Below are 12,423 nucleotides of genomic sequence, written 5' to 3'. Positions count from 1 at the left end.
CAACTACCTAAAGCTCACTACTTAATTACAAAAATGAAATCTCAATGACTTACAAAATGGATTATGCAAATCCAATATAATTTATTGCTTTGGTTCAACATCTGCTATGCCAGGTTCAGTACCGGTTTAAGCTCACACAATAACCATAAAACTTACTCCAAAATCTGCCTTAATATTCACATGTTCGTATCTTCCTCTTACCTAAATGATCTACAAGATCTCATAATTATATATGAGTCTTATTACAATTCACCTTTTCACCTTACAAAAAGATATTGCAATTAAATACAAAATGCAATAATCAAAATCCTGTCACCTGGGGTGTCGGTAATCATCTTTGTCGCTACCAGTAAACTATTTGCTAGTCTAGAGTCCATCGGTGTCGGTGTCTATCGGTGCCATAGGATGGCAAGGTTGCCATCAATAACCTACATTCCTCATTGGAGTGTGCATTTGCCAACAATAAGAAGCAGAACAGACCAAAGACTAGTCTATATAAGAAAAATCATTTGACAACATATTGGCTAGGGTTTTTGGCAAAGGCAGAACTAGGATCAGATAGAGCACAACAATGAACTCATCCAATATTTTGATGCAAGTTGTAAGAGTTCATTTTTATGTTTACATCAGTGTGATGTTGTAGTCAATGAGAGTCCACTTTTGTTGTTGAGCAGTGAGCTCTAGGCAGTTGGCCTTCCTTCATGTGAAGGCCCCTTATGTACTAGTAATATTTATTCATATGACCAGTGAGTAAATATTGTGGGTCACAAATACCATCAAGATTTTTCCCTTACCGGGTTTCCTCATCAAAATATTTGTGTTAAGGTGTGCATTAATGCTGATTCCTTTATTTCTCTTTACTATATTATTATTTGTTTACCGACATATTAATCTTAGTTATAGAATTGTAAATAAGTTTAAATCTTTCATTTACCGGTTAGACACTGATTCACCCCCTGCCCCTGTCAGTGTCTTCTGGATTAATCAATTATCTAACAATTGGTATCAGAGTTTGATCCTCTATTTGTGGAAGCCTAACAACTTGAGGAAGATTTTGAAATTGGTACCCATGGAAAATTTGAGACAACAATTGGAAGTGGCTCTTGAAGATTTTGATACAGAAAAATTAAAGAATATCAATCTGGAAGAAGAACTCAGATCTGCTCAAGGATTCATCAAAGCACTTCAAGAAAACCTAATCGTGGCACAAAATAAGAGAAAAGAATTGTGTGAGAACCTAAAAAAACAAGATGATAAAGAAAAATAAACTCTCATAGATATTGCTGAGAAACTAAGACAAGAGAATAGGAACATGAAGAATGAGATGCAAGATTTAGCCATGAGACTATCTAAGGATATTCAAGATAGAAAGAAGAATCAGGAAGATCTGGCCAGACAACTTAATGAGAGATCAGATGAATCTATAAGGCTTATTCATGAAAATGATATGCTAAAAAAAAAGTTGATTCAGATGCAACATGACAAAGAGGAACTTATGAGACAAGTTAGCACTTTGGAAAGTGAGTTGGTCACTACAAATGAATGCAAAGACAAATTCAAAAAGAGCTTAGCCAAGCCTGATGATATGCTGAAAAATTAAAGCCCTGATAAAGATACAGTTGGACTTGGATTTGAACATGGAGAAAGTTATAGAACTACAAATAATCATGATCATAGCAAACTAGTAAGGCAACCCATTGCTTACAAATTCAATGGAAAATGTTTTAATTGCAATAGATTTGGTCATAGAGCAAATCAATGCAAAATATAGGAATAATCAAAATACAAACTCATTTACTAGTCAATGTTTCAAATGTAATAAAAATGGTCATAAGTCAAATAATTACAGAATGAATGTAAAATGCCATGCTTGTGGTAGATTTGGACATCTATCTAATCAATGTAGAACTCAAACTGGGCAAGTTATGGAAAATCTATTCAAAGAAACAATGTAACTTGTTATGCATGCAACAAAATTGGGCATATTGCAAGATTTTGCAGAAGCAAGAATGTACCTGCAAACAACAGAGGATCTAATGACAAAGGAAAGGAAAAGGTGAATGAGATCAAGCAAGAGTTCTCTAAATAATAGGTCAAGAAGACATATTAGAGAAATGATGAATCTGGCTTTGCATGGTAGAACAAAGCAATCCTGCACTGGTAGGAAATTCTTCATCTAACTAAGGAATAATCCTTAGGGGTAAGGAAACTAATTGAAGATCATGCATTTTGCCCCTCAGATGATGGTAAGAAAGGCATAATCCTTCTTTACCGATACATATGTTGAGTTACAATGAAAATTCACTAAACTGACGAAGCATTTAATGCGGTTGTTAGGTAACCTTTTGGCTATAAAGAATTGAAATTTCTCATTTCTACTCACCAAGCATTCAAATATTTGAAGAGCACAGAAGTAGAGCACCAACATTCAAGAAGAAAAGCAACAAAAATTTTCTAAGGCATCCAAGGTTTTCACTTGCATTCGATAGAAAAAAAAGTATTTATTTTGCATCATGTATTCTTCATCTTTCATTCCTGAATTCATAGAAAACCCTATTGTTATGGAGAATATCAAATGTCCCAAGCCAGTTTTTAAGATAATTCCTAAGATAGCTAAGTTGGACGACTCTGTTGGAGCATTTTTCAAAAATTTCGAAGGGAGTCACATTTGCAGAAGACCCTAGGACATACATTCATTGTAATATTGAAGATTTAGGGTCTGAGGAGATGAAGAACATGTTTATAAAAGTCATCACAAACAACCAAGGTGTAATCAAACCTGAACATAAGATTGTGAAAGACTTAGGGTTCGTAGACATCCTTTATATGCCTAAATTCAAAGATGAAATTATCCGATATGTTCTAAGTAGAGTTCAAGGTGAATTCTTATGGCTTGACTCCGTCTTCAAAATCACTAGGGAAGCCATTAAAGCTATTAGAGGTTTACTCTCTACCAGCTCAAGGCTTGAGAAGAAGATGAAAATTCCAAACAAAGATGTTATGGATCTAACGAGTGCTACATCTGATAACAAATCGGTCAGGGTAAGTGACATAAATGATGAAAATGTTAAATATGCTAGCATGGTTATTGGTTAGAAGGTTGCACATACAAATAGGTTGAATTTTGTTTCCTGTCTATGCATTCACAATGCTTATGAAATGATAAAGAATAATACAAAAATGATCTTTGTGAATAGTTAAAAGATGAATTGATAGATAACTTGGACAAAATTAAGGGTGATAAAAAGGGAACATTCAAATTTGGGAATTTAATTGTATGTTTGATGCTATACTTCTTGAAGGAGATTCCTGGCATAGGCCATAGAGAGTTTGCCTATGATATTTCTATTGGAAAATAGATTAAGGAGGCAATTTTTGGCATGGGTTCAGAAAGAAACAAGCACGTATGGGGATACTTCAAAAAATTTCAAGCAAAAATGAAGCAAAGGGAAAGAATCCCTCAGAGTATTGTTGATAAGTATGACAAATTGATATGCTTTGTTATAAAGAGAGATGGAACATGGATGGAGCCTATCACACCTAGAACTGTTTGGGTAACAGAAATGGGATGAACTGGACACCAATATTCTGGAAACTTATTGATGCAGAGGATCTATCACAAACCATAGAACCTTCATTCAAGGGTATTACTGACCCAAAAGTAATATTAAACTTGAATAAAGAGGCATATAAAAAGATGAACTACTCTTCTCAACTCCAAACCAATTTCAAAGGTTATATTCCATACCTATAGACCTTAATTCAATATTTAAAATCATAACATTCACCATAAATTGAGAGAACGAATTCTTTATTGCCATTGAATACCCTAGTTTAGGATTTCATCCTTTAAAACCTTGTTTCACCAAAAAAATCATAAATTATTCAATTCGTAACCAAATTGAGTAAGACAAAAAGCACTGGAAAGAGGATTAAAAGAAATTTCCAAAACATATATCCTTTTTTCATTATGATCCCTCATGTGACCACACCAAATTCTGCAATGGGACTACTATTGCCTTCACTAGACTGCCTTTCACCATGAACTCTAGCAAACAATCATCACTAACTTTTTAAATATTGATCATAAAGAAAATATCTCTAGTAAAACTTTCTATTACTAAGTTACAAAACATCTTTGAAATTTATAGCCAAATCCAACATTTAAATAAAAAGTTATGAAGATGTTTCCATAACAGGTAACCCTTGGCAGGGTTTTGACAATTATTGTAAAAACAAACATATCTTGCCAAATACTCCACAAAAATGCATAAGAAAGGATTCATCTGAAATATATTTAATTAATATATCATTAAAAAACATATTTATATACAAATAAACCACATTTGATTCTCCATGGATCCATGACAGTCACAGATTCTTTAAAACCTTATGACAATTTGAGGGTTTGATGGATAATCTTTGTCAAATCCCCTCCAAACTGATCTACCCCCTTGATTTCAACCAAACTTGGTTTTATAAACCATTTCAAACTCCTTCCTAACTACTCTAACCACCTCATGACCAATGGATTTCATTCTTACACTTTTTTTGCATTTTTTGGCAATGTTGCAACTTTGCAATTTTTACATTATTTGCATTTTTTACATAAATGACTCTAACCCTTACATGGACACTTTTAACACTTCAAGATGGACCAAATATGATATATTTGAACAAAATGGCTCATTTATCCTTACATATTATGATTCAATAGAATCAAATAACCTTAATACATTATGAATGACTCAAATACAATAAAATTGCTCATACTATGACTTTTCACCTCTTGGTATGCTTATGTGCTTAGGTGCTCTGCACCACTTATGCCAAGAGACTTCTAGATGCCCCACCAGAACCAACTGAGAAGTTATTTGGTACGACCAAAATCATAGAGAAAGATGTTTCTATTAAGAAGCAAAGAAAGAAAAGGGATAAAATATTGAAAGGTGCTTCAAAATTTATCAAAAATGTTACCAAGGGAATATTGAAACTTGAACAGTTGAGTAATGTTGTTGCAACCATAAAAGAAAGAAAATCTGACTAGCAATCGGTAACACATGTTTCCCCTATTTTTACCTCATCCAAGACTGATAGTAAAAAAGCTGCAGACCTTAAAAGGATGGATAAGAAGAAGAGAAAATCTCCACCGACACCTGCTCCTGCTCCATCACCTAAGAAGAAAAGGACACTTTGGAAGAAAGAACAGGCTATGAAAGATCATAGTGGTCCAAAGAAGAATATTGCATAGAAGGAACTGACACCAAAAATATCTAATACACTTTCCCCTATAGAGCTCATTAACGAAATAACTCAGGATGGTAATCTCAGCAATGTCAGTAAGTTTTATCATTCTTTTGATGTTTCAAATAAGAACGCTATTGAAGAAAGCATAATATTATATTTAGATATATTTAAGAAAGTTCTTATTGAGATCATTGATGTTCTCCCCAATGACTTATATCTATGACTTGAGGCAAAAACAATGTCCATCATCAAATTGGACAAGAAATTGAAGGTTGAAGTACTGTTGGTTGTTCATCTAGCCAAGTCTAGACAAGAAATAGATGAATTGATAGAAGAAGCTAACAGAACTATTTTTGTTAGTGTTCACTGGCAAGTAAGCCTCATGGTCAGCGGGATAAAGGAAATCATAGATGAGACAACATACAAATGGGATATTTTCTTTATGGAGAAAGAGAAAAGAGAAGAAAAAGAAAGATAAAAAGCTGATAAATCATTTTTTAAGGTATACCAAAAAGGTGATAAGGGTAAGAATAAAGTTGGCAGTGTCCCTGACTTAAAAATAAAGGATAACTTACCACCACCAACTCAAGACACCCCACCAGTAATAGTAGAGGCATAGGCAAAAGTGCAGAATCAGCCCACAAAAAAGACATCCGAGGAAGAAAAAGCAACAGATGTGGTTGACCCCGAGTCAAACATTCTATTCACAATGAAGGTTGATACTCAAGACATCAACATTATAATGGATGATACCTCTATTCCAGAAATTTGTAAGGACCAGCCCACCAACACTCCTGTAAATATTGATATTGATAATATAACTGTTGATGATACAAAAAAAGTTGTACATAAAGAAAGTTTTGAGGAGAAGAAGTCAGAATCCGTAAATATTGAGATATCTGACTCACCAGTCAAGGTAGTTGACACTTAGTAGGATAATGTAAAAAATACAAATGATGGAATTATTAAGGATATAGATAATGATGACATAAAGATATCATGAGAAGAGAAGAAAGATAATGCAGAACCTAGCACCTCTCCCAGTACTTCAATTTTGGATTTCAAACCAACATCTGTCACAAAAGTACTATTGGATTCTATAAAGAAACTAACGAAGTGTAATTCCTTAACATTTAAGACTATCGATGATTCTCTATCAATTTTCCAGATGATTGCACTGAAGTGCAAGGTAGATCATATTATTGGGTGGATAGGTAAATTGGACACATTGTCCAAATTCATTTCTGCTAACATTCAGTCACTAGACAAAATAAATGAGAAGACTATTCAAGAAAAAGTTGATAAAGAGGAGGTATTCTTTAGAAAAAAAATAAAGGAATGTACACAAAACATTAATACACTACTACCGCCATTGAACTCTACCATTTTGGAGTATAAGGAGTTATACTAGGAAGCTTGTAAACCACATCAACTAACAAAAGATATTGATGATCAGATAAAAAAAACTCAAAAAGAAATTGATGATATTGCGGATAATATAATTGGTTCTTTTGAACTAACATCAGTCATAGAATAGGAGATGGCTACACATGAGGAGAAGATTCAAAATCTTAAAAAAGAAAAGGCAAGACTAAAAGTGAAAGCCAGGGAGTTGAATAATAAGCTTGGTCCAAGATTGGACAATCTAATCACTCACTGAAATGCACTATCAAAGGCTACAATTTAAGGAGATAGAACACTAGAACACCAAATGCACTATCTTATCGGAATGATCAGGCCAATAGAAACAATAATTATCGATAGTACAAAGTTCATGTAGGGTCTGAACTTAGTTCTTGCAGATATTTTTCAAATTGTACACAACACACTTTAGGGATCTAAGTAAACTTTTTGAAATTTTTAACATCCTTTGTTATTGATGTCAAATGAGGAGTGTATAGTGAAAAAAAGTACTAAGAAAGGCATGGAGAAAAATGTACAGAAGAAGATGAATAGATCATTTTCTTAGGGGGAGCACTCACAGTTTGGATTCACATTTTTTGATTTTTCTCATGAGTGTTGCCATGAATTCCAAAGGAGGACATTGTTGGAATTATACACTTAGATGAGAAGGGTGGATGTTGTCATTGATGGCAATAAGGTTCCATAGGATCAACTAGCCATACACTTCATCTACCAGCACCAACAGATACAACAAGGCTTATTCACACCGACATCTAGTTTACATCGACAAAAGATTATATCGGCATTCTAGGCTGACTTGACAATAAATATTATTTATGCAAAACAAATTGTAATGTAATTATAATTGTATCACTAACATGTTTTATTGTAAAGACTCATATATTTATGAGCTCTTATAGGTCATTTAAAGAAGTAAGGGATAATACAAGATAAGATAGAGATATGTATAGGATATGATAGTGAATAGTTGTATATGAATTTTGATGTGTTCATTTTGGAGCGAATAAGAAGCACAACAGAGCGAAGACTATTCTGTATAAATGGAATCATTTGACAACATATCAACTAGGGTTTTTGGTAGAGGTGGAACCGGTATTAGATAGAGCACAACAACGAACTCATCCAACATTTTGATGCAAGTTGTAAGAGTTCATTTTTATGTTTACATCAGTGTGATGTTGTAGTCAGTGAGACTCCACTTTTGTTGTTGAGTAGTGAGCTCTAGGAAGTTGGTTTTCCTACATGTTCAGACCCCTTATGTAATAGTAATATTTATTCATATGGCGAATGAGTAAATATTGTGGGTCACAAATCCCAACAATGTTTTTCCCTTAACGGGTTTTGTTGCCATAAATATTTGTGTTATCGTGTGCATTGATGCTGATTCCTTTATTTCTCTTTACTGCATTATTGTTTGCTTACCAGCAAATTAATCTCACTTACAAAATTGTAAATAAGTTTAAATCTTTCATTTACCAGTCAGATACTGATTCACCCCCCTATCCCTCTCAGAGTCTTTGGGATTAATAAATTATCTAACACTTAGAACTATCAATGTAATATCATTGTCAAGATAAACTAGTTGACTGTTACAACAAATTAATAGTAAACAACTTCAAACTCATAAACATCCAAATGCTTTTTCATATGTCAGTAAAACTTCATTTTTCAATGCCTCTGGTTATCATGACTTATCAAAATGTATTAAGTAGTTAAGTAAATCAATCATAAGAACATAACCACAAAAACATTCACCACTTGACACAAATATTTTTGACATGGAAGCCTAAATAGGAAAAACCATGGTGAGATGAGACTCACAAGATAAATATCTGAACTCTTCTGAAGTTCACCCTATTTGGAGCCTAGCGTGTTAAAGCTTTACAAAAGTCTTGTTAAGAACATGTCTTGTTAGGGAGGAACCAGTTAAGGGATTGACTATAATGCCTTGGTAGAAGCGATACTCTATAGGAAGTAATCTCGGCAGAGGATTTGAAAATCCAAGCTAATGGATCACCTTGTTAGAGGATTTGAATAGCACCAAGCTTGTTCTGATTGAGTGAAAAACAGGTTTTAAGGACCCAAAACCATTACAACATAGTTAAAATAAAAAGCTGAGAAAATAAAGTCCTCATACAAAGTGACTGGTCCAAAAACCCAGCGAACAGAAAAAATAGCTAAACAACAAAAAATAGCAAAGAACCCAAGGAGACACTACATAGTAATTTTCTTTAGCAGATCCTCTGCCTTAGTCACCAGCTCATCATAGGTCACCCCAACTGCTTTTATCTCCTCTAGGTCCTTATTCACTTTCTTTTCCTTCCTCTTTCCATAGGTGCGAGTTCTGGGACCTTGGGCTTCCCTGGTTCCTTCTGCATCTAGGTCAATTTCCTGGGTTTCCTTTTCATCATCGAGCTTGCTGATGAGGGTATGGGTGTTGTTGGCTGAGATTTTCAGAATGTTGAGACTCTGTTCTGCAATGTTCTTGAGGCACTCCTCTATCTTGTCCACTTTGGCAATCGTATCCGAGAGCATTTTTTTGTTAGTTTCCTCCAGGGATTTTCTATCCTGTATCTCCTTTTCAATTTTCTCAAACCGGGGATTAAAGGCATCTCTAATGTCTTCCGCTTTGGCAATTATGTTCTTCAAATCTTCAATATAATTGGCCATAGTGTTCCCCTTTCCAATGTTAATGGTCTCCAGGATCATGACTCTATTGCAGAGTTTTTTGTATTCATCCACAATATTCTTATTCCCGTCAATAAGCCATTCAATGGTTTTCATAAAACCCTTCAAGGCCTCGGGGTGAGGACCAAGAGAAGGAGTAACTTTACCAGGGGTTATCTATTCATCTTTAGCAATATGGAGGGCAGAAATAGTGTCAGTGGCCCTGAGGGTCTCCTCCATAGTCTCCATCTGCAAACTTTGTTCAGCTTCCAGGGTTCTTGTTTGCTTGTCCTCTTCCGGTTCCTTGCCTGTGTCCTCTAGATCTTTGCCAGTCTCCTCTATTTTCTTTTGCTTCTTCCTGGGTTGGGCTTGGATTTTAATTTTTTCCTTCAGCACTCCCTTAGGGTTCTTCTTCTCCTTAGGGAAATCAGAGTCCTCTTCTTCCAAAGAAATACTAATCAAGGGTTTGCTTTGGGGTTTTTTACTCTTAGAAGAAGAGGGTCTTGATTTCCTCTTCTTGCTCCTCTCATACTCTGAGTCATCAGATCTTTCCTCATTTTTAGTCGAGGAATCATTATCTAAATCCTCCTCCTCTGAGAAATCAGAATCAAACATTTCTTCTTCTGAATCCATAGAGAGCTGCATTCGATTGATTTTACTGGCCTTTAGATGATCATAAATGAGGACCATAAGTCCCTGGTGCATTGCAGTGTCACCCCGAGGATTTTCTTTATATGCTTTTAGGGATGCATTCATAGAACAGAGCAAGAAATAAGGGAAATTCACCTTATCGCTATGCCTAAAATGATTTAAGAGGACAAAGTGATATCCATATACTTTCGTAAACCTACCATCTAGAGTTATATACCTCATTAAAACAAAGAGAATTTCCCGCTAGGGCTTTGCAAAAGCCCTAGGTGGGTAATAGGTTTTTCTCAACTTTACCAGTCTTTTCTTCTCTTTCTCTGTGACCAGGTACCTTTCAATGGCTTCCCTGCTGACCTTCCTATCTCTGTAGAAATTGCAGCCCTCCCTTTTGAGTCCCATAGCTTTAGCTATTAACTCTTTGTCAATTTCCACCAGTTGGTCACCCATTTTAAGCATGCCCTTCTTCCAATTTTTGTAGAAGAAGTTGGTTATCTTTCCATCACGGCCATGGAGTCTCTCAAGGAAGCTCGAAAGACCACCCTTCTACAAAATTTCCCACACCTCTTCTTTCTATTTCCACTCCTTGCAACTTCCTGGCTCATATCTTCTCCTATTTCCGCCCATGGTGTCGTTTCTCATAGTCAAGTTCAAGCTACAGAGCTGGTGAAATAGAAAGCTTTTCGAAGCTAAAACAAAAGCCCAGAAAGTGTGTGTAGCATTATTGATTTGACAAGTTATAATGCACATTCTACTAACTTTGATGTTATAATGAGTAATTCCCTCATTATCAAAGTAACTCGAAGTGCTTACTTTAGTATATATCATAATTGCCTTGTCAATCAAGATTCTTTGGGGTACTTTGATATCTTTCATTTATTATGATTTGTCTTACATATTTGGGAAGACCACTCTCACCTGTCCACGTGGTTATTGTATCATTCTTCACCACCACGTTTGTAGCCCAATCAGCAGAATAGTTGGCCTCTTGATATATATGGGATATGTGGCATTTTTTGAAGGTTCTGATGATGTCAATGGCAGAAAAAATTATATTGTGGATCAACCAAGAGGGCTAAGAGGTCCCGTTAAGACACTTAATAATATTGTTGGAATCCCCTTCGATCCAGAGATGGGTACAGTTCCATTTTTTGGCTAAAATAATGCCTTGAAGGGCTGCCATAGCTTCTGCCTTATGATTGGTTTGAATGCCAATAGGGACATCAACCATACCTTTGCAAATGCCTCTATCGTCTCTGAGAATAGATCCACAGCCTGAAGGACTTGGATTTCCTTTGGCTGCTCCATCAAAGTTGATTTTAAGCCAACCATGGGGAGGGGTTTGCCATTTAACTTCAAGCCTTTTATTGTGGCTGATATTATGACCATCAGTGATCTTCATATTCCAGGCTCTTAAGATATTTGACTCCAAAGAGTTGTTTGAGTAACAAGAGACCTCCATAGTTCCCATATTTTCCTGAATAGCCCTTTGAATTTTCTGAAAAACAATGTCTTGATTTAAGGACACATCCCTGAAAATTTAGTTGTTTCTTTCCTTCCAGAGACCCCACATAATGTGAGGTAGAGAGAGCTACCAGATACACCTCATAAAAGAGTTGGTCCAATGAATTTGCCAGGAAGAGAACAAATCTCTGATGTTACTAGGAAACATCCAAGTAAGACTAAATCTTTTGAGGAAGCTTTCCCAAACAGAGGTTGAAAAAGAACAATGGAGGGCAAGATGGTCCACTGACTCTTCCTCTTGAAATCATAGAACACACCTATTTGGAAGGGCAAAACCTCTGCATTTAAGGTTGTCAATAGTAAGGATCTTATTATGGAGAATAGTCCAAAAGAACATATTGATTTTAGGAGTTAGCCCTTTTAACCAAGCTTCAGACCAGAAAGGATTCATAGGAGGGGAGGGGGAGAGGATAGAATACATCAAAGATACAGTAAAGGTACCTTTGGGGTTATATCTCCAGATCAGGGAATCCTCTTCCTTATTCAGCCAAATAGCAGACAGTTGGGTTTCGAGCTTGGAGAGATTGGGATGAATACTATCAATGTTATGCCACTAAGGTACCAAAAGAGCCAATACAAGAGGGGGCATGGGAAGCCCACTCATAGAAATCCATTAGGGGTTTGTCAAAAAGCCAGGGATCCTCCTAGAATCTCACTTTTATACCATTTCCAAGTTTCCATGTCACACCTTTAGCAAACACCTCTTTACATTTAGAAACATGGTTCCAGATATGAGATCCATTTATACTAAGATCCGAATTAAGAAAAGAAGATAGAGAAGAGGACAGAAGAGAATACTTACTTCTCCAAATTTTGCACCATTCAAAATCAGAGTTAAACCATCTCCAAACTTGTTTTGACAAGAGAGATTCATTTAAAGTGTGAATCCTCCTAAGCCCTAGACCACCTTTGCTT

This window comes from Cryptomeria japonica, chromosome 7 (assembly GCF_030272615.1).
Source record: "Cryptomeria japonica chromosome 7, Sugi_1.0, whole genome shotgun sequence".
Taxonomy (NCBI): Eukaryota; Viridiplantae; Streptophyta; class Pinopsida; order Cupressales; family Cupressaceae; genus Cryptomeria; species Cryptomeria japonica.
The sequence above is the reverse complement of the archived record's forward strand: the minus strand, read 5'-3'. Positions refer to the sequence as shown.